This window comes from Schistocerca nitens, chromosome 11 (genome assembly GCF_023898315.1).
Source record: "Schistocerca nitens isolate TAMUIC-IGC-003100 chromosome 11, iqSchNite1.1, whole genome shotgun sequence".
NCBI lineage: Eukaryota > Metazoa > Arthropoda > Insecta > Orthoptera > Acrididae > Schistocerca > Schistocerca nitens.
This window is the reverse complement of record NC_064624.1, coordinates 65,071,110-65,094,753: the sequence shown is the minus strand read 5'-3', so window position 1 is coordinate 65,094,753 and position 23,644 is coordinate 65,071,110. Positions and strand designations below refer to the sequence as shown.

General features: G+C 48.4%; 1 protein-coding gene across 1 annotated transcript in view; it reads right to left on the bottom strand.

The window, feature by feature from the left end:
* Positions 1–23,644, bottom strand: part of LOC126212636 (zinc finger protein 99-like) — a 106,448-nt gene that overhangs the window by 56,179 nt on the left and 26,625 nt on the right. The window lies entirely within an intron of this gene.

The following is a 23,644-nucleotide window of genomic DNA, read 5'->3' as shown; positions in this document are numbered from 1 at the left end:
AAACAGTTAGAAGATAGTAAAGCAAGGAAGCAGATTACAGTGGATGGCCGACCACGAAAATAAAAGGAAAAGCCAGCCACTCTGCAACACATTGAAACCTCCACCCTAAAAAGCACTATGGTGGAGGACAGACAAAGGACATGCGCTAAAACTCAGATAGAATGATAAAACCCACCCTCATGGATGAAATGTAAAACCAAATCTGCTGATGAGGCGGCATCTGTTAAAATCAATGATAAGTCAGGCAACTGAAGTTGAAGACACAGGGCAGCCAAAGGAGGACAAAGCAGAAGAATATGGGCCACTGTCAACCGGGCGCCACACCGACACTGAGGTGGGTCTTCACAGCGCATGGTGTAGTGGTGAGCCGCCCAGGCATGGCCGATGTGGAGCCGGCAGAGAACCACCGAGTCCCTGTGAGGGGCCTCATAGAGGACTTCCAGACATTCATGGTCCTCTTAATGGCTCGCAGTTTGTTGTGCATACTGAGATTTTCCCATTCCGTCTCCCAAAGCTGAAAAACCTCACGACATAATAAAGAACGCAGGTCAGTTGCGGGAATGGCAATCTACAGAAGTAGTTTCCGTGTAGCCTGTTTGGCCAGCCTGTCACTAAGTTCATTTCCTGGGATTCTGACATGACCAGGGGTCCAGATAAAGACCACTGAACGAATGGACCATTCCTGAGCATAGATGGAATCCTGGATGGATGCTACCAATGGATGACAAGGGTAGCACTGGTCGATAGTTTTCAGAGTGCTCAAGGGGTCAGTACAAAAAAGAATTGACTCTTCAGCGCATGAACAGAGATACTGAAGTGCATGAGAAATGGCCACCAGCTCTGCAGAGAATACACTGCAGCCACTGGGTAAGGAATGCTGTTCACAATACGGCCGCCATGAACGTAGACAAAGCCAACACGACCATCAGCCATTGAGCCATTGGTGTAAACCACTTCAGAGCCCCGGAACATGTCAATAATTTAGAAGTAGTGACAGTAGAAAGCTGCCGGGTTAACAGAGTCCTTAGGGCCATGTGAAAGGTCCAGCCAAAGCTGCTGCTGAGGTGTACACCATGGAGGTGTACATGAACAGACCATAAGTAGAGATGGTAAAGGGAAGGATTCCAGTTCAGGGACAATGGACCGCACACAAACCGCAATCAATAGTCCTGACCTGGGCCACCGATGTGTGAGATGAACTGCCATAGGTGGGAAAAGGAGACACTGATTCAGATGTGCAGAACTACTAATGTGCGCAATGTAACTGGCCAGCAGTTGTGCATGCTTAATCTTCAATGGAGGTCCTCTGGCCTCCACAAGGGCATTGGTCACTGGACTCGTCCTAAAAGCTCCTGTCGCTAGGCGTAGGCCACAGTGGAGCACCAGGTCAAGTAAACGCAACACTGCACACGCCGCCGAACCATAAACCAGACCCCCATAGTCAGGGTGGGATTGGAAGAGGGCTCTCTAGAGCAGCAGCAGCATAGAGCGATGAGCACCCCAGTTGGTGTTGATCAGGCAGCGGACAGCACTGGAGTGCTGCCAGCACTTCCCCTTAAGCTGACAAAGGTGATGATGGCAAGTCAATCAGGTGTTGAAAACCAGTCGTAAGACTCGATATGTTTCCACTACAGTTATTGGATCGTCATGGAGGTAACGTTCTGGTTCCGGATCTACATCTACATCTATACTCCGCGAGCCACCTTACGGTGTGTGGCGGAGGGTACTTATTGTACCACTATCTGATCCCCCCTTCCCTGTTCCATTCACGAATTGTGCGTGGGAAGAACGACTGCTTGTAAGTCTTCGTATTTGCTCTAATTTCTCGGATCTTTTCGTTGTGATCATTACGCGAGATATATGTGGGCGGTAGTAATATGTTGCCCATCTCTTCCCGGATGAAGGGTACGACGCCGACAGAAGTGCATGATACATGACTTAGCGGCCAAAAACTGGAAACTGTGGGCTAGAGCGCATGACTGCACCTTGTGAATGGCTCCCTGTAGGTGCCGTTCAGCATCACCAGTACTGGTGGAGCAGTACGAAATGCAGAAATCGTCTGAATACAGAGAAGGTGAGACGACCCTACAGCTGCTGCTAGACCATTAATACCCACTAAAAACAAAGAGAGACTCAATACAGAGCCCTGTGGGACCCCATTCTCCTGGATATGGAGCAACCTATGGTAGGCACCAACTTTGACACGGAAAGTGCGAAGTGACAGGAAATTCTGGATCAAAATCGAGAGCATGCCTTGGAAACCCCACTCATATAATGTGGCAAGGATATGATGTCGCCAGGTTGTGTCATATGCTTTTCGCAAATCAAAAAAGTTGGCAACCACGTATTGGCAGCTGGACGAGTCTGTTTGGATGGTAGACTCGAGGGACAAGATTATCAGTGGTAGAGCGACCCTAGTGGAAGCCGCCCTGACATGAAGCCAGTAGGCCACTTGACTCCAGGACCCAACCCAACTGCCGACACACCATACATTCCAGCAGCATACAAATAACGTTGGTGAGGCTGATGGGGCGACAGCTATCCACATCAAGTGGGTTTTTACTGGGTTTGAGAACTGGAATGTTGGTGCTCTCCCGCCATTGCAATATAAAGATGCCATCGCACCAGATTCTGTTGAAGACAAGGAGATGACGCTTGTACTCAGATGAGAGATGTTTAATCATCTGACTGTGAATCTGATCTGGTCCAGTAGCTGTGTCAGGGTGATGTGCAAGGCACTGAGCATCTCGCACTCTGTAAATGGAGCGTTATAGAATTCACTTTGGAGTGTAGTGAACGAGAGGACTTGTCCTTCCAGCAGCCATTTGAGTGTGCGAAAGCCCGTTAGGTAGTTCTCTGATGCAGAGGCCCGAGCATAGCGCTCAGCAAAGCGCGTGGCAATCACTTGTGTTGGTAGATAACACAAAATTTATGTTAACAATGGGAATACTTGTTGGAGTCAGGTACTCGCGAGACACATTTCATCTTTGCCAAGACTTGGGAAAGTGGCGTATCGCACCCAATGGTCAAGACATATCTCACCAAACATTCCTGCTTCTGTCGTTTGTTAAGTTGGTTAACGTGGCCAAGAAGCCATTTAAAGGCTATGATGTGCCCCAGGGAAGAGTGCCACTTATGCCGCTGAAGAGCTAGCCAACACTTCTCAATTGCTTCAGTGACTTCTGGCGACCACCAAGGGACTGCCTTTCGCTGGGGCACCCTCAAGAGCGAGGGATCATGTTTTCTGCCACAGAAACGATTGTTGTAGTCACCTGCTCAACCATCACATCGATGTTGCCGTGTGGGGAAGGTTCGATGGTGACAGCAGAGGTGAAAGTTTCCCAGTCCACCTTCTTTAAAGCCCATCTGGGCAGGCGTCCATGGGCCTGACACCACAGCAGTGACAGGAAGATGGGGAACTGGTCACTACCGCACCGGTCTTCATGTGCTCTCCAGTTGATAGATAGGAGAAGTCCTGGGCTGCCTATTGATAAATCAATCGCCGAGAAACTACCATGAGCCACATTGAAATGTGTGGCGGCCCCAGTATTTAAGAGGCAAAGTTCAAACTGAGACAGTAACGTTTCGACATCTCTGCCTCACCCAACTAGCACAGTGCAACTCCACATGAGGTTACGGGAGTTAAAATCTCCCAAAAGTAGGAAGGGTTTTGGAGTTGATTACTCAGTGTAGTTAATACAGGGATTCTGCACTATCTGGAGGAAGATAGATATTGCATATAGTTATTTCCTGTGTCATCACTATCCTGACAGCCACAGCTTCAAGATGGGTTTGAAGGGGCACAGGTTCACTGTATACTGAGTTCAGGACACACTATTATAGTCACTATGGCTCCTGTAGTATCCCTTACAGCCACAGAGGTCAGGGGTCTGCTTTGCCAGGAACCACGTTTCCTGGAGGTCAATGCAGAAAGCAGGTGTAAAGCTGAGCAGTTGCTGTAGCTCAGTAGGCAGTGGAAAAAAAATGCAGAAATTCCACTGGAGGATGATATCATGCGACTGGGAAGGCATGGAACATTCAGTGAGGCAGTTTACGCCTCAGGGTCACCTGCTTCCACCGACTTTTTGCCTGAGCAGTCCATATCCATTGTGTCTGATGGTCTGGCGAGATCTAGGTCCTCAGCGGACACCAGAATCTCCACCTTATCTGCAGATGAAGAGCTTATAGGTAGTGGTGGTTTGAGTTCCACCACAATTCCCTTGGTCTTGGGGACCTTCTTTTATTTCTCTCACTGGGTTCCCTGACTGGGAGAACTTCACTGATACAGTCTCTGGGACTGAGGATGAGCGTGAAGCACATCACCAAATGCTTTTGGGCTCTTCAGCCACTGGTGGGCGTCGTCTTTCCCACTAGCAGAAACCTGAGAAGGCAGTGACCCAATGGACCCCTTCCTAGCAAGAGGAGCCAAAGAAGACTTACACTTCTCCAGCTCAGAAGTGGGTATCGATATCCCCAATTGTTGGGAGGGAGGGTGTCGCTCCCATAGTAGGTGGTGCGGGAGCAACAGGGCAGGAAGCACCCCGCACCATCAAGGGGGCATGTGAAGTCTTCTGGTTCCAAGAGGTGACAACCATTCTTATAGTGGCTGTGTAAGATGTCATAGCCAAAGGATGCAGGTGCTCAATTTTACTCTTAACTTCAGTTTAGGTCAGTTGGTCCAGGGTCTTATTTTCCACGAATTTCCTCTCTTTCTTTAAGATCCAGCAGTCCGGCGATCAAGGTGAATGATGGTCTCCACAGTTGACACACATGGGAGGCAGGGCACATCGATTGTTGCGACGTGATGGACATCCATAATCTTGAGATTTGACACTGGAAGTACAGCAGGCAGACATGTGGCAACTTCAAGCAGTTAAAGCACCTCATTGGGGGAGGGATATATGGCTTGAGGTCACAGCAGTAGACCATCACCTTCACCTTCTCGGGCAATGTGTCACCCTCAAAGGCCAAGATGAAGGCACTGGTGGCAACCTGATTATTCCTCAGACCCCAATAAATGTGGCAGATGAAATGAACACCTCGCCACTCTAAACTGGCATGCAGCTCGTCGTCAGACAGCAAAACTACGTCCCTGTGGAATATAATACCCTGGAACAGATGTAAGTTCTTATGGGGGGTGATGGGAACAGAAACATTCCCCAACTTGTCACAAGGGAGTAATGCCTGTGACTGGGCAGAGGATGCTGTTTTTATCGAGACTGACCCAGAGCGCATTTTGCACAAGCCCTCCACCCCGCCAAACTTCTACTCCAAATGCTCCACAAAAAGCTGAGGCTTCATGGACATCAAAGATACCCCATGACCTCTTGTACACATGAGGTACTGGGTGGAAAAAGCTTCACTGCCATCCTTAGCCTGGCATTCCTCCCAGGGTGTGGGCAGGGAGGGGGACGATTTGGGCTCATATTTCTTAGCAATGAGGTTAGACTTTGCCCACTTAGAGACTGCTGGCGGCAGACCAACAAGAGATGATATACTATACTTCATCGTGTGTCACCTGCCCTTATGCCACCCACTCTGACCAGGAGCCCTCCCCACAGGTGCCACCCAGCCTCAGCAAGGATCACCGGGCAGGATGGCCATTGCTGGGAGTGCCAATGCCCCAGAGAGATGGGCATCTACTCCATGGCATATGTGGGAAGTTAATGGCAAGGACATCAGCAGAGCAAACCCTGTGTTGTCAGGGGGTGCTGCAATCAACAGGGTACATGGCAGCCCCACAACAACAGACTGGATACCGTGCTATATATGAGGTGCAGGGAAGTCCATGGTCATCATCGGCACAGAAAGTGACGCTGCACAGTGCATGGTGGAAAATGCACCCAGGAAGGTGTCCTCACCTTAGATATGGAGAATGGGCGGGACTGCAATCGATGATGAGAAAGTGGACTAAAGATCTCAATGCACGATGGCACCATATAAGGCGCCCTTCCCCAATTGGCTCGCTCTTTGGGAAAATTTAGAAAGATGGTCAAACCAGTCAGGGGAACATCACAAAGGCCACATCGTGAGTGACTCCTTTTAGACACCTCTTATGATAGATAGGCATACCTCATGCCTATTCTAGCCACCGGACTTCCAGGGGAGAGGAGGGTACAGAAGGGATAGTGTGCAATTAGTCACTGAGCTGCAGAAATGGGTGAGGTAGTTGCCCAATAAGCTGAGAGAGTCCTCTCTGGTGACATTGGAGGGATGTAAGTGGTGCAAAGGGAGGTCTAATGAGGAAGGAAAAGGCCAACTGGAACAGCTTGAAGACAGGTAGTCAGGGAGATGGGTTTATTATGAACATCATCCAGTATGAGCAGCATGACTCCCCCAATAGATGGAATGCCAACCTTGGGGGGAAGGTCAAAACAGACCAGGAAGAAATGCAAAATATCAATGCAGTTATGAGGACACAATTTTGTTTCCTGAGGGATGGGTGCAAGTGGATGCTTCAATTCTAAATGCAGCCATAAATGTTCTTTGTTGGATTGAAGGCCGCTAACATCCATTCGAGGAGTCATGATAAGGAAATAATGATATATGTCACCTCCAAGGCTGCCGAGTGCCATCCCGTCAAGACTCACTGCTACAGGGCACAGAGCCAGGTCAATCCTGTTCCATTTAGTCTACAGATGTGGTTGTGCAGCCAGCTTGCAGAGTTCAATACAGAGGAATGATTTGTGGTGCACACCAGCCACAGGAAGGTCAGCCAGGCCAAGGTATCACGTGATGAAACCACCAAAGAGGATCTTTGAATTGGCAAAGGAGAAGACCATTTGCCTTTCTTGGACTTCTTCGGACCTTTCCGGCTAGCAGATGAAGACTCAGGTGGCGGCTGGCAGGAGACACATACGAATTCTTCATGGGAGTATTCCTGCTCTCCTTTCTGGCCTGCCAGTTGTACATGGTGTCCGAAAAGTCTTTCCCTGATTAGATAAATTGATAACTCAGGCTACAAGTAGGATATAAATACAAAACTTGTGTCGAATTGTTTACAACTGTCAAAGTTTTTTTTTTTCTGTTTTAGGTTCGCAGAACGAAATTAGTGGATGAGGTGCAGTGCACAAGAAGCCATGTTAACCAATCAGGAGAAGGCACAGTATGTCCAGTGGTACCATGAGACACAATCAACAACCACAGTGCAGAAACACTTCCAGGCAACATTTGGAAGGAATCCACCTGATGTCAAAAGGATTAAAGCCTGGTATGAGAAGTATGAGAAGTTCAAGAACACAGGATCGGTTGCTGACCTTTCGAGGTCTGGTCGACCAAGAACCTCACCAGACAGGGTGGAAGCTGTAAGGCAGTCTTTTCTGAGAAGTCTGAAGAAATTGGTGCGCAGGGCCTCACGTGAATTACAGATGCCAAAAAGCTCTCTCCATGACATTTTACACAAACGTTTATTGTTTCATGCATACAAAGTGCAAATCGTTCAGGCCTTGTTCCCAATGACAGTACACGTCGATATGACTTTGCAGTCTAAATGCTATCACGTATTGAGGACGATGATGGTTATCTCAGACGAATTGCCTTTTCTGAGAAAGCGACCTTTCTTGTCAGTGGAGTAGTGAATCGCCATAATGTGCGCATTAAAGGTTCACAACCCCCTAACGAGGTCATGGAGTGCACCAGAGGCAGTCGAAAGGTGAATGTTTGGTGCGTGCAATTGCACAATCGAATTATCAGGCCAATCTTCTTCGCTAAGGCTACCATCACATCTTCATTGTATCAGGATATGTTGCAACAGTATGCTGTTCCTCAGCTGCTTCAGTATCACCCCGATGTCTATCGAACACATGTACCAGATCTTGAAACCCTGCGGCAACGGACAACCACAGTCATTGAATCGATCCCTCCAGTGATGTTGGCTAATGAGTGGATGGAAATTGAATATCGCCTAGATGTGCTACATGCTACAAAGGGTGCTCATGTGGAAGTTTACTGATGTGTGAAAAAACTGATAGTTTGTGAACAATTAGACACCAGTTTCATATTTGTATCTTACTTCTAGCCTGAGTTATCAATTTATGTTATCAGGGAAAGACTTTTCAGACACCCTGTATAACGAGTGACTTCACCCTATATGGCCAGAGTTTTATAGCTTGTTGCACAGCTGGAAGAGGGAATAGCCATGCTACCATGGCACTGCGCAATTTCACAACATCAGAGTTGAATTTAAGGTCTCCAGTCTGCATGGAGCAAGATTTAGCAAGAACGGTTCTTTAAGTACCAGACAGTAGAAGGCAGGTTTTGCGACTAGCCAGTAACTTTCGAGCAACAAGGTGAGGAACTTTTTCATTACCTGGATTTCCTGGACACCCCACTTATCGAGATACATGGGACTATCTCAAGAGGAGCAGCATGGTGGTCATTGCTGTTGATACAGTGGGGAGGAAGCGAACAATTGCCCTTGTATGCATCCCCACCACAGGTTACACATTTGGCCGGGGGTCAAAAAGACATTCTAGTCTGATTGAAACGATGACACTGGTAGCAGAAAATCAGATTCAGAATACATGGTTGGACTTTGATAACTTCATAGCCCGCTTTGATCTTTGACAGAAGCACCACTCTATCAAAGGTGAGAGAGAGAGAGAGAGAGAGAGAGAGAGAGAGAGAGAGAGAGAGAGAGAGTGCACGCACACTATAGATGCATCTACCTTTTTCATCACCTGATGGACAGCAATGGCACCCTGGTCAGAGTGGTATGTCTGGATTTCGACCTCGGTCAGACCATCCAGCAGCCTACTGTAAACACCGCCACAGAAAGAGTAGAGTTCTATGGGCCTCAACACATTTAACCTCCTCAGATCCCGCGTGTCGTATACGACACACCAAATTGGTGAACTTTGTTTAGCCACAGCTCCGATGTAACGCCAGAGACACATGTCTAAGTTGTTTCCCAGACGTCTGCGAGATGTCAGCATGGATTCCTGTGAGTTTTAGCGGTCTGGCGCGTAAAGTGACGAGTGTGAGCTTTGTTTTCTGAGTGCATGCGTGAAAAGGCGGACAAAATGATGTCGAGATATTGTAAGTACCCATCTATGTAAAGTTATTTACATTTTGTGTTACCTTAATGCGCATAATGTTTGACGCAAATACTAATGCTCGGTATGTGAGCATTTTAAAACCACGAAATAATATTTTTCACTGTTCTACAAAAGGCTTTGTACACGTGTGTCGGATAGGACACATCAGATTCTCAAAAAACCAATCAAAATTTTTTTTAAAGAACAATGTTTCCTTGCTAATATCAACCATAACATCAAATAAAACGCTATTTTTTTAGCAAAATTAAATTTAGAGGGTAGAGGATCTGAGGAGGATACGGTGTCATCGAGAAGCAAAGCAGCAAGCAGTCATGCTTGAGAATCAGAAGCAATCTCCAAAAGCAAAGTGCCATTCTGTAAATGAGAGCAGGATGTCACAGGGCTGGCAATTGCATCAACACCCTTCTGAATTAGAAACACATTTACTGCTGTGAAGGACTGACCATGTTCAGTAAGTGAAACCACAAAGAGTAGACAACATTCCATTAGAAGTACTGATAGCATGGCAGACAGGCGAAATACCCTCAGACTTCAAGAAGAATACAATAATTCCAATCCCAAAGAAAGCAGTTGTTGACAGATGTGAAAATTACCAAGCTGTCAGTTTAATAACTCACAGCTGCAAAATACTAACATGAATTCTTCACAGATGAATGGAAAAACTGGCAGAAGCTGACCACAGGGAAGATCAGTTTGGATTCTGTAGAAATGTTGGAACACGTGAGGCAATACTGACCCTACGACTTACCTACATCTACATCACCTGCACCTCCATGGATACCCCGCAAATCACTTTTAAGTGCCTGGCGGAGGGTTCACTGAACTTAGAAGATAGACTTATGAAAGGTGAACATACATTCGTAGCGTTTGTAGACTCAGAGACAACTTTTGACAATGTTGACTCCAATACTGTCTTTCAAATTTTGAAGGTGACAGGGGTCAAATACAGGGAATGAAGCTATTTACAATTTGTACAGAAACAAGATTGCAGTTATAAGAGTTGAGTGGCATGAAAGGGAAGCAGTGGTTGGGAAGGGAGACAGACAGGGTTGCTGCCTGTCCCTTATGATATTCAATCTGCATATTAAGCAAGCAGGAAAGGAAACAAAAAAATTTGGAATAGGAATTAAAATCCATGTAGCAGAAACGAAAACTTTGATGTTTGCCGATGACACTGTAATTCTGTCAGAGACAGAAAAGGAACTGGAAGGAGCAACTGAACGGAATGGACAGTGTCTTGAAAGGAGGATATAAGATGAACATCAACAAAAGCAAAAAGAGGATAAAGGAATGTAGTCGAATTAAATCTGGTGATGCTGAAGGAATTAGGTTAGTAAATGAGACACTCAAAGTAGTAGGTGAGTTTTGCTATTTGGAGAGGAAAATAACTTATGATGGTCAAAGAAGGGCGAATATAAGATGTAGGGTCGCAATGGCAAGGAAAGCATTTGTGGAGAAGAGAAATTTGCTAACATCAAGTATAGATTTAAGTATCAGGAAGTCCTATCTGATGACTCTGTATGGAATGTAGCCATGTATGGAAGTGAAACATCGACAATAAACAATGTAGACAAGAAGAGAATAGAGACTTCTGAAATGTGGTGCTACAGAAGAATGGTGAATGTCAGATGGGTAGATAACATACCTAATGAGGAGGTACTGAATAGAAATGTGGAGAAGAGAAATTTGTGGCACAACTTGACTAGAAGAAGAGATCAGTGGGTAGGACATGTTCTGAGGCATCAAGGGATCACCGATTTAGTATTTGAGGGCAGCGTGGTGGGTAAAAATCATAGAGGGAGACCAAGAGGTGAATAGGATGTAGGTTGCAGTAGGTACTGGGAGATGAAAAAACTTGCACAGGATAGATTAGCATAGAGAGCTGCACGAAACCAGTCTGTGTACTGAAGACCACAACAACAGACATCGATTGTGAAGATGATTGGCTCACTGTGAGGAAATCTCCCCCCCCCCCCGGCCAATGACAGGAAGTGCCTCCAATGGCATGCTCCTTTCAACTGGAGGTTACAAGGGGGCCACAATCGCCTTAGGTGATTGAAACTTCCTGGCAGATTAAAACTGTGTGCCGGACCGAGACTCGAACTCGGGACCTTTGCCTTTCACGGGCAAGTGCTCTACCAACAATCTTGGGTAGCTGAGTTGGTAGAGCACTCGGGACCTTTGCCTTTCACGGGCAAGTGCTCTACCAACAATCTTGGGTAGCTGAGTTGGTAGAGCACTTGCCTGCAAAAGGCAAAGATCCCGAGTTCGAGTCTCAGTCCGGCACACAGTTTTAATCTGCCAGGAAGTTTCATATCAGCGCACACTCCGCTGCAGAGTGAAAATCTCATTCTGGCCTTAGGTGATTGTTTACACCTCAGGTCACACCGCCCAAACACCTGATAGGGAGACCAACTAGCAATTCGGAAAGGTAGCAGCTCAGGCAATCTGCCCTCCATGGGCCTGGCTTGTATCTCTGAATCCTATCTGTTGAACTAGGGCTGGGAATTATGCATTACTCAGTCACCTGTTACATGTCACACAGATGGGCCAGCCATCAGGAGCACACTGGGAAGAAGAAGAATAGGAGCCTCAAACGCCAAAGTGGAGGAAGGACAGGAGAAGGTGAATGAAGAAAGGAAAAGGGAACGAAAAACAGTGTGAGATTTTTCGTATGTCAGCTACGGACACTGCGGAAACACCCCAGACTGGTTCCCCAAGGGAGCGGAAAAAGAATACCAAGAGGACAGACAGGTAGCACCAAAGGGAAAAGAGGCTGCAAAGTCTGGGGCCCTATCATAGTGAAGCACAAACCTACCAGAGTGGCGAGAACCAAGTGGTGTGGGGGGATGGGGAGTGGCTCCTCACTATGGGAGCCAATCCACACAGCTAAGTCAGTCATCTAGATAAGCTGGACACAGCTCAACCGTTCCTGCTGTTGCCCGAAATGAATCACTCTACACTAAAGGTTTTCCATATTTTTTCTTTTTTCGTCATAAACAGCCTACTCTGATTTGGAAAATAAAAAGGGTACCAGCAAGGCAGACGTGTACCAGCAAACAAAGCAAAAAATAATTATTGAACCAACTTCTTTAAAGACTGCCACTCACATGTAGCAGAGTAGAGATACAGATGTATAAACAGAACGAAGATTAATCACAGGTATGTCCATGCACCAGATAGCCGCAACACAAACAATATTCGAAAGGCAATTATTTCACACTGAACACTAACAAGAACAACTTTGTTACAAATTTTACAAAATGGGAATCTTCATATATGTTGAGTAGCCTACGAGTCATGGGTAGGCATTGGATGTGGTTAGGTGCCAAGTCTTATGCATTGCAATTGTCTCCATACAGTTCTCATAGCAATAGGCCCTGCTGCTTTCAGATTCAAAGTGTTGATCATCTGACTCACAGTAGTATGTTGATCACCCCACATAGCTCGTTTCTAGGTCCCAGTTTATCGAACATTTGAGGTCACCTTTACAGTGATTTCTGCCTGTGGAAGCATACTCTTTGTGATAATGCGTATCTGCCCTAAATGCAGCTCATGTCAAAAACCCAAAATCTTGTTTAATCTCCAACAGATGATGACACGTATACCAATAACTGTAATCTTACATTCAATGTTTGGTCCACTTACTGTGTACTGTCATATTCAATTCTTATTTTTCTGTAGCGCACTGCAGATCAAAGCCACAGTTGCAATGCATTTTGGAAGTACTGCCATCCTCAATTCAATGTCAGTCACCTGGAAACACGGTGCCATATTCTGTACTCATTTGTATGCAACCAACTGCTCAGGTACTGTGCCTACAGCACTTTTACCTTGAGAAAAGGAGAGATCTAGTTCTCTCATGGACTATTCCACAGTACTGCCACATTTATGCTTTAGAAACTGAATTGTGTGGACGCAACGGTGAAAACTGTGGTATCTGTAAAAAGAAAAGCATGCAACACCCTAGACACCTGCATGTCAATCACTGCACAACACAAATGTAGACAGGCACTGTGGCAATGTTCTTTAGACAAGATTGATCTGGCAGTACTTAATCATAGAACAATATACATGAATCCATGCTTTGTCAAAATAAGCCACTTCCCACTTCAGTAATATGCCTCATTTTCATAAAAATCTGTTTGATATGTCTGTTTGGAAATTGTGTTGCCTTGTTTATGCATGATAATTTGTTCACACAGGTGTAGTGTAAAAACAAATTTCATTCAGTGAACCAATTTCCTCAGAAGTGGAGAATAGTGGTAATGTATCTTAAGCTGCCAACTATCTTACAGTAAAGCTGTTCACACTGTTGAGCTGTTGTACAGCGACTTCATGCATGGTAACCACATGAGATGAAATTACCTACCACCTATTAGAACAGTAAATGCATTAACAATGGTAAGAGTGCTGTAGTATCACAATGGGGCTCCACAGCTCATAGGTGTGATGCTACTTTCATACTTACTTTTATATATCTGTTGGTTTTTTTTGGTGGGGTTTTAGGGCGCTGAACTACTGAGGTCATTAGCGCCCAGTCACAAATTTAAGTGCACATATAATCTGGTAAAACTCGAGGGGGGAGACACAAGAAAGTTCTTACAAAGACGCAGATAAAATAATTAAAAGACTTAGATGTCTTTGGATAAGTCTGTCAAAGTAATAAAACAAAGAACACGAGCAGCTCCTCGAGCGTCATCAGCTAAAATTTCCTGTAGGGTAGAGGGCAGAGACAGGACAACACGAGATTGATTAAAACGTGGACACATCAATAAAGCATGGCGCACTGTCAATGCATTACCATAAGGGCACTGTGGGGCAGGGTCACCGGATAGCAGATAGCGGTGACTAAACCGGCAATGCCCAATCCGCAACGTGGCCAAAATGACCTCCTTTCGCCGAGATGGTCAGGAGGAGGTTGTCCAAGCTGTTGAGAACGGTTTTATGGCCCAGAGCTTATTTTCTTGATGTGACGACCAAGTATCCCACCATAATGACACAAACCTCTTACAAACAACCCCACTAATGTCAGACGATGGGACACAAAGGGAGGCTGGCCGAGGCAGAAGGACTGCAGCCTTGGCCGCAGCATCAGCAGCCTCAGTCCCAGGCACTCCTACATGGCCTGGAACCCACATAAAGCTAACAGGAGAGCCATCATCAGGGATTACTGGATCCATTGCACCAAGGGATGGACCGGATATGGAGCTCCAAGGCTATGAAGAGCACTGAGTGAATCAGAGCAGAGTACATACGGAGAATGGCGATGGCGGCGGACATACTGAACAGCCTGAGAGAGAGGAGAAAGCTCGGCCATAAAGCTGGAACACTGGTCGAGGAGCTGATATTTAAAGGGGACGTTCCCAACAACAAAGGCACAGCAGACACCATCGTCAGTTTGGGAGCCATCAGTGTAAATAAAGGTGTTATTGGCGAGTCGTGCACGAAGTTCGACAAACCGTGAGCAATACACTGCATCCAGAGTAGCCTCCTTTGGAAGCGAGCGGAGTTCAAGATGAATGTGAACCGGAGCCTGGAGCCAAGGTGGTGTCGGGCCCTCACCTTCTCTGAAAGTGGTAGGGAGGGCAAAATCCAATTGTTGAAGCAGGGGACGAAAGCGGACTCCAGGGGGCAGCAGGGCAGACACATACAACCCATACTGATGGTCGAGAGACTCGTCGAAGAAGGACTGATAAGAGGGGTGGTCGGGCATTGACAACAGCCGGCAGGCATACCGACAAAGCAGTACGTCGCGCCGGTAGGTCAATGGTAATTCGCAAGCTTCAGCATAAAGACTCTGGACAGGACTGGTATAGATGTTCCAGTTGCAAGACATAACCCCTCGATGATGGAGTTGACACGGCGTAAGAGGGATGGCTGAGCAGATGAGTAGACGAGGCTCCCATAATCCAGCTTTGATCGGACTATAGACCAATATAAGCCAAGCAGGACAGTGCGATCCGCTCCCCAAGATGAACCACTAAGAACATGGAGGACATTAAGAGAACGTGTACAACACGCAGCCAAATAAGAGACATGCGGAGACCAACAAAGTTTCCTGGCCACTGTGAGCCCTAAAAACCCCGTTGTCTCCACGAAGGGGAGAACAATGGGACTGAGATGTAAGAATGGTGGAGGGAATGCATTATATCGCCAAAAGTTGATGCAAACTGTCTTCTCTTCAGAGAACCGGAAGCCATTAGCCACACTCCATGAGTATAGGCTGTCAAGACAACGCTGAAGGCAGCACTCCAGGAGGCATGTTCTCTGGGCACTGCAGTAGATCGCAAAGTCATCGACGAAAAGAGACCGGAGACGTAAGGTGGAATGCAATCCATAACGGGATTGATCGCTATGGCAAAAAGGGCTACGCTCAAAACGGAGCCCTGAGGCACTCCGTTCTCCTGGAGGGAGACGTCTGACAATACGGAACCCACACGTACCATGAACATTCGATCTGTTAAAAATGAATCAAAAAAAAGGGGCAGGCGACCACGTAGGTCCCACCTGTGCATAGTGCGGAGGATACCTCCTCCCCAACAGGTATCATAAGCCTTCTCCAAATAGAAGAACACAGCTACCGTTTTGCGCTTTCGCAAAAAGTTGTTCATGATGAATGTCGACAAGGTCACAAGGTGGTCAACAGTGGAGCGGTGTCGACGAATGCCGCATTGAACATTAGTAAGTAGCTGTCGAGATTCAAGAATCCAAACCAACAGAGCGTTAACCATGCGCTCCATCACCTTACAGACACAGCTTTTAAGAGAAATGGGGCAGTAACTAGAAGGAAAGTGTCTATCCTTCCCGGGTTTGGGTATGGGAACAACGACAACCTCACACCAATGCATGGGGACCTGACCTTTGGTCCAGACGCGGTTATAGGTATGAAGAAGAAAGCATTTAACCTGCCGGAGAAAGGTGTGTCAGCATCTGAACGTGAATGCATCTGGCCCTGGAGCAGAGGACCGGGACAGTGCAAGTGCACGTTCGAGTTCCCGCATAGTAAAGGGGGCATTACAATCTTCCAGATTCAGCGAGTGGAAGGAAGGTCGCTGAGCCTCTTCTGCCTCTTTTCTGGGAAGGAAGGCAGGGTGGTAATGGGCGGAGCTTGAAAAAGCGGCCGAAGGCGTTGGAGACATCCACAGGGTCCCCAAGTACCTCATTACCTGAAGGCAGGCCAGGTATCGAGGCCTGACAGCCGGCGCAGGCCACCCCCAGACGACAGAAGAGGGAGTAAAACTGTTAAAGGAGCTTGTGAAAGAGGCACAACAACCTTTTTTTGCTGTCTTTGATGACTCCACGACATTGCACTTGGAGCCGTTTGTAATTAATACAATGCGCCAGCGTAGGATGGCGGTGAAAGGTGCGTAAAGCACGTCGTCGAGTACAGATAGCGTCTCTGCAAGCCTCATCCCACCAGCGGACTGAAACTCGACGTGAAGAAGAGGTAGTATGAGGAATGGAACGTTTCGCAGCATTGACGATAACAGCCGTGAGGTATTCGACCTGACTGTCACAGCTGAGAAAATCTTGGTCCAGAAAGGTCGCCAGGGAGGAGTAAAGTCCCCAGTCAGCTATCGGTATGTTCTGGCTTGAGGGATGTGGGGATGGGGTGTGGTGCAGGAGACGAACGACACATGGTAAATGATCGCTCGAATAGGTGTCAGATAGGACATACCACTCGAACCGATGGGCAAGATTGGTAGAACAGATCAAGAGGTCCAAGTGGAAGTAGGTAAGAGTAGAGTCCAAGATGAAAGTCGGGGCGCCAGTTTTGAGGCAGACAAGATTGAGATGGTTGAAAACATCCGCCAAGAGGGAGCCTCTCTGATGGGATGCAGGAGAACCCCAAAGGGGATGATGGGCATTGAAGTCGCCAAACAATGAAAACGACGGACGAAGCTGAGCAAACAGGTGCATCATGTCAGCCTGACTAACTGCGGAGGACGATGGAGTTTAGACAGTACAAACAGAAAAAGTAAAGGCAGAAAGAGTAATACGGACAGCTATTGCTTCTAGTGGGGTGGTCAATGGGCTGGGATGGTAATAGACATCGTCCCGAACGAGCAACATTGCCCCACCATGAGCTGGAATACCGTCCACAGGGGTTAGGTCAGATCACTCGGAGGCATAGTGGGTAAAAGCAATATGAGCAGTTGGGCGTAACTTCGTTTCCTGGAGACCAATGACGAGCAGAGAGTGCAGATGGAGGAGCAGTTGTAATTCCTCCCGATTAGATCGAATACCTCTTATGTTCCAATGTAATAGAGCCATCGCGAGTCAAGAAAGGGGGAAGAACTAGTCACCTCGATGGCCGCGAAGGGCCAGGTTTCGAGGGAACATTGCTACAACCGTCGGGAGGCGGATCCTGTTCCATCGAGTCATCACCAGCTGTGGCCACATTCCTGGGTTGGTCAGGAGAGGCAGCATTGTCCGCTGGCGACAGGCCTGCGGAGCGCCTGGGAGCAGAGCATCCCGGCGAAACTGAGGACGGTCGGGAGCAGCGACTGTAGGATGGAGCATCAGATGAAACGCGCCGGGGTGGAGAGGGGGATAAAGACTACTTCTTTGAGGCCTTCTTGGAAGAACAATGAGTCACAGGGATGGTGGGCTGTGGGGGCTGAACCCGAAGAAAGTCCTTAAGCTTGGGGTCTTTTTTCGAATGCCGGACCTCAGAAGCTGGGTTGGTTGGTTGGTTGGTTGGTTGGTTGTTTGTTTGGGGTTTAAGGGACCAAACAGCAAGGTCATCAGTCCCTTGTTTCAAATGTGGTCCATTCCACTAATGTGACATCTCAGGAAAGTCAGAACAATAAAAGGGAAAAGCCGAAAAACGTAAAAGGGCAGTCATGTTGTCAATGGTAAAAACAAAATGAGGGAAGTCAGCAAGAGAACGAACCCAACGCTATGCTGAAACAGCATAGGCAAGACCACCTGTGACTTTAAAGGGGCAACCGGTAGAATGTAGAAGTACTTATGGGAAAAGGAGCTAACCAATCCTTTTAAAAAAAAAAGGGGTGAAAACAAAGTAAAAGGGGAAGAAAAGAGGATCTCGGTTAGGGAGGTGAGTCGGGAATCTCCAAACACGGCTTACAGTGGGAGACACCCAAACACTCACCGCCCTGCCCCAACACCAGAGAGAGATTAAAATTTCCTGGAGGAAACCGAGAACCAGAGAGACCATCCGGGAATCGTCAGCCAACATCAAAGGTAAAGTGTGGGGGAATCTGTACTTAGCATGGAGAGCCAAAAGAAGGCGGCAGTCAACCAAAATGTGGGCTACTGACTGGAAGGCTCCACAACCACGAAGTGGGAGTGGCTCATCACGCAAAAGAAAACCATGGGTCAGCCTGGTATGGCCAATGCGGAAACAACACAGTGTGGTCAAGTCCCTTCGGGAGAGGCGAAAGTAAGAACGCCATGGGCCTGGTGTCACCTTAAGCACACCAAGTTTATTAGACAGGGGAGTAGCCTCCCAAGAATTGGCCCATGACTGTGCGAAGTGGGATTTGATGTGAAGCCGTAAATCTGCTGCAGGAGGGGTTACAGAAAACGGGGGGTAAGTGACTGCTCCCCCAGCCAAACGATCAGCGAGCTCATTAGCCGGGATACCCACATGGCCAGGGACTCAAAGGAAGTCAATGGAACAAGCAGCACGGTGAAAATCAGCGAGATGGTCATGGATGGCAGAGACCAAGGGATGGCGCGAAAAACACCGGTCAATAGCAAGAAGGCCACTCATCGAGTCCGTACATAATAAAACACGGTTGTGTTGGGACTGTTTAATAAAGGTAAGGGCCTGGGAAATTGCCATCAATTCGGCAGTAAACACCCCACATGTAGGTGGCAGCAGATGATTGTCCGTTCCAACAGAGGACGTGAAGGCATACCCCACATGATCAGCAGATTTAGAGCCATCGGTGTAAAAAACAACAGCATCCCGAAACTCCCATAAAATTTGGCGGAAAAAGGAATGGACCACCAGTGAGGGGATGGAATCTTTCGGACCTCGGCGGAGATCCATCCGAATTCGAGGCCGAGGAACTAACCAAGGGGGGGGGGGTGGAGGGGAGGGAGCGAGGAAGACAGGACAAAGAAGGAAGCTGAAAATAACGGCAAAGACACGCAAGGCGGAGCCCAATCGGTAAATCCGCCCCAGGGCAGGAGTTGGGTGGGCGACATCCATGGTCTGGAAACAGGATAGAATAGGAAGGATGAGTGGGAGAGGAACGGATAGTGAGTGCATATGACACCAGAATCTAGGACCGCCGAAAAGAAGGGAGGGGTGGACCCCAGCTTCATCCAGGAGACTATCAACAGGGCTCATAGGGAAGGCACCAGTGGCTAAATGGATACTACGATGGTGGACTGGATCCAGCACGTACAGTGTGGAAGGAGCAGCTGAACCATAGACTTGACAACCATAGTCCAAGCGAGACAAAACTAGAGCACGATAAAGATGGAGAAAGGAGGGAACTGTCCGCACCCCAAGAGGAGTGGGCAAGGAAGCGAAAAACATTGAGTTTACGGAAACATCCTACCTTCAGAAGTCTGATATGGGGCAGCCAAGTGAGCTTGTTGTCGAAACGAAGACCCGGGAAACGAAACTGTGGGACCACAGGCAATCGTTGTGCATCAAGATAGAGCTCTGGATCAGGATGGATCGTAGTACGGCGACGGAAGTGGACCACCCGCGATTTTGAAGAAGAGAATTGAAACCCATGTGAGAGGGTCCATGCAGAGGCACACCATATAGCTCCCTGGAGCTGCCATTCTGCAATCGAAGAGGAACCAACCCAAATGCAGAAATCATCCACATACAGGGCAGGGGCGACCAAAGGACCGACAGAGGCCACAAGTCCATCGATAGCAATGAGGAAAAGAGGGACACTCAAGACAGAACCCTGTGGGATGCCCGTCTCCTGGGTCCATGGAGAACTGAAAACAGTACCAACTCGAACTCTGAATGGCCGATGGAACAGGAACTGGTGGATAAAAATCGGGAGTGGGCCCCAAAGACCCCACTGATGAAGGGTAAGTAAGATGTGATGGCGCCAGGCCATATCATAGGCCTTGCGAAGGTCAAAAAACACTGCAACCAAATGGCAGTGCTAGGAAAAAGCCTGCCAAACTGCTGATTCCAAGCGAAGTAAATGATCGATTGAAGACCATCCCTCTCGAAAGCCACACTGGTGAGGGGACAATAGTTCCCGAGATTCGAGGACCCAATTGAGCCGACGGGCTACGATCCGTTCAAGTAACTTACAAACAACATTGGTCAAACTAATCGGCTGATAGCTGTCAACAGATAGGGGGTTCTTACCAGGCTTAAGGACAGGAAGCACGATGCTATCCCTTCACTGAGAAGGGAAGTCACCCTGGAGCCAGATATGGTGAAACACCTGAAGAAGATGTTGCTGTTGCAGAGCACGGAGATGTTGAAGCAGTTGGTTATGAATGGAATCTGGGCCAGGGGCTGTATCATGAGAAGAAGGTAGAGCAGAAAGAAATTCCCATTCAGTAAAAGGTTCGCTTTAAGAGTCTGACTCACGAGGGGTAGAACATAAGGTGGAAGCTTCAGCCCGCTGTTTCTGGTGAAGGAAAGCAGCTGGATAGGAAGCTGATGCTGATGTCACTGCAAAATGGGTCGCAAGATGTTCTGCAAGAACTAATGGGTCCGTACAAAGGCCATCTGGGAGGTGAAGGCCTGGGAGGGTAGACTGCTGATGGCAACCTTGGAGAGAGCGAAGTGTAGCCCATACCCGTGACAGAGGAACAGTAGAACCAAGGGAAGAAACGAATCGTTCCCAACATATCCGCTTGCTCTGTTTGATTAAATAACGGTCTTTAGCACTGAGGCGTTTATAGGTAGCAAGGCTGGCTATGGATGGGTGCCTCTTAAAGTGTTGCAAAGCTCGACGGCGATCACAGATGGCAATGGCAATGACCGTACTCCACCACGGGACTTGCCAGCGACGAAATGGTCCAGAGGAGTGCGGTACAGCAAGGCTAGCAGCGCGAACAATCGCGTCAGACACGTCACGTAGGACGTCATCAATACAACCCAACAAAGAGGGAGAAAACACGACCTGTGCAGTGTATAGAGGCCAATTGGCGCGTTGGAAAGACCAACGAGGTAACCTGTCCATCGAGGAGCGGGAAGGGAGCGAGATAACCAACAGGAAATGGACAATATCACAAAGGTCGTCGTGTGGCGACCAGTGTAATGAAGGGAGGAGAGAGGGAGAAGAAAGAGAAAGATCAATGGCAGAAAATGTACCGTGACCGGCACTGAAAAGAGTAGAGGAGCCACCATTAAGAAGGCACAAGTCGTGGTCTGCAATAAACTAGTCTATGAGAAGACCTCATCTAGATGGAAAGGCACTGCCCCACAAAGGATGATGAGCATTAAAACCCCAAGGAGGAGGAAGGGAGGAGGAAGTTGAAGAAGGGCAGTTAAGGCAGCAGGTGTAAGAGTCCTGTCAGGAGGGAGATAAGGATTGCAAACCGTGACCTCAGAGTCTAGGTGGACCCTAACAGCAACCGCTTCCAATGTAGTTTGAAGAGGAATCCACGTGCTAGCAATGCCTGTACGGACCAACGTACAAACGCCACCAGACGCCCGCAGGGGTCCTACCCGATTTCGACCTGGGGACCGACAGACCGCGGCTCTCGCGGTCGTTACATGGCGTCGCGTGGCAGCAGACCTTTGGCCTGGAAGGTGCCGGGAAGGGGCATCCTGGGAGAGCCACCCTTGACCGGCAGACGCCGAGTGAGTGGGACACTTCTCTGGCTGGGGAGGGGGAGCAGTGCCCAGAGGAGAAGGTGTGGAAGCCACATGGGAGGGGGGGAGGAGAGGAGTCCGGGATGGGGGTAAGGAAGTGGGAAAAGGGGGGGTGAAGATGTAACCAAAGCGTAACTAGATGTCATGGACACAGGGTGAAGACGTATATACTTCTACGGGCCTCTGTGTAGGTTAAACGATCGAGGGACTTATATTCCTGTATCTTCTTTTCCTTCTTATATACTGGGCAATCTGGTGAATGTGGAGAATGACTGCCATGACAATTTACACACACAGGAGGGGAAACACAGGGACGCCCCTCATTGAGTGGACGTCCACAGTCACCACAGAGAGGGGCCTGTGAACAGCGGTAAGACATGTGTCCAAAACGCAAGCACTTAAAACACCTCATAGGAGGTGGGATGCACGGCTTCACATCACATCGATAAACCATAATCTTAACTTTCTCAGGGAGGGTATCCCCTTCAAAGGCCAGGATAAAGGCACCAGTATCAATGCAACTGTCTTTAGGACCCTTCTGAACACGCCAGACAAAGTGAACACCCCGCCATCCGAGACTGTCCCAAAGTTACTCATCAGTTTGAAGGATGAGGTCCCTGTGAAAAATCACACCTTGACCCATATTTAGAGACTGGTGGGGGTAATGGACACAGGAATTGTGCTAAGATGGGTACAGGCACGAAGGGCCGCAGATTGGGCAGCTGAAGCAGTTTTGATCAGCAACAAACCCACCAGCATCTTGCTCAGGGAGTCCACTCCGCCAAACTTGTCTTCAATGTGTTCCACAAAGAATAAAGGTTTGGTATTGGTGAAAGTATCTCCATCAGTCCTGGTGCAAACTAGATAACGGAGGAAAGGTTTCGCCCTTAGCCGACGGCCTGACCCTCTCCCCAGGGGTAGCCATGGAAGGGAAGGCCGAAGGGGCAAGAGAAGCAGCACTTTAATCAGTTCCATGCAGAGAGACGGCCGCAGAAGTACGGCCAGAGTTCTGGACCCGTATGCGTTTCATTTGCGTAGTGTCCGCCCTGATACCACCCACTCTGATCAGGGGCTCTCCTCACGGGCACCACCCAGCCACAGCAAGGGCCGTCTGGCACGGCGGCCATTGCCGGGAGTTCCGATGCTCCAGGATGAGGAGCAACCACTCCAAGGCATCCATGAGGAGGTCACAGCACAGGTATCAGAAGTGTGATCCCTGCCTGTTCGGGGGCTCAACCAAAAGGGTACATAGCGACCCCACCACACGGGCTGGCTACCGTGCTGGCTATGCACCCGAGCATCAGACAAGGACATGAAATGAAAGGTGGAATTTACTAGGAGGGCGCACGTCGGAGACACTAGGTAAGGTGCTCTTCCCCAAATGGCACACACTACGGAGGAGAAATTTTGTAATGGAGGTCAAACCCCAGAGGGGGACCAGGGAATGCCAAACGGAGGAGATGATTATGCAACAATGCCGAATTGTAAAACCAACAAAACCAGGAGGATAGCGGGGGCCAACATAAGCAAGGACACCAAGAGAGGGAGAGGAGAGGGCGAGGGTAAAGGAGTAAGGAGGGGAAAGGAGGGAAAGGGGAAGGAAATGAAGCCCTGGAGAGGAAGAAGGCCACAATAGCTCGGGGCCCTGTGTTCGCCATGCACGTATCCACAAAAAAGTTGTGGACCCCCGCGGGGGTTTAGTAGCCGGGGTCCGTAACGTTTCCCCGATGGATGCCTGAGAAGAGGATCGCTTCTCAGGTGGCGGCGGCGGAGGAGGAGGAGGAGGAGGAGGAGGAGGAGGAGG